Source organism: Meleagris gallopavo, chromosome 22 (genome assembly GCF_000146605.3).
Source record: "Meleagris gallopavo isolate NT-WF06-2002-E0010 breed Aviagen turkey brand Nicholas breeding stock chromosome 22, Turkey_5.1, whole genome shotgun sequence".
Lineage (NCBI taxonomy): Eukaryota > Metazoa > Chordata > Aves > Galliformes > Phasianidae > Meleagris > Meleagris gallopavo.
Window position 1 is genome coordinate 9,794,557 of NC_015032.2, and position 457 is coordinate 9,795,013.

Below are 457 nucleotides of genomic sequence, written 5' to 3' on the forward strand. Positions count from 1 at the left end.
CGAACAGCATCACAGTAGATTTCCAGAAAAGACTTGTTCCCCACTGCTGGTCAGTTTTAATGGGTCCAGGAGGGCGGAGCCAGACTCCGCCCTTCTGGCAGCACCGGTTGATTGCCTTCAGCTGTGCTCATTGCTGACTCACTGCTGCCTCAGGTGATCCATCAGAGCTTCAGGCCATGACTCAGCAGTTTTCATACAGTCACCAATGGGCATCAGGGACAGACTGGGATTAAAATATGTGGGTTATCGCAGCTCCTCCAGCTATAAACCTCCATTGGCAGCCTTTCACGTTATTCATTTTCTTTGCCCTATGGCTGTACCGGCACTTTAAGGGCCCACCTGAAGCTGTGATGGAACACCTGGGGAGGGGTGCGGCCCTGCAGCACAGCTGGGGGCAATTTGGCTGTGGGTGGGGCAGAGCCAGGCTCCACCCCTCCCTGATCCCATTTAAGGGCTG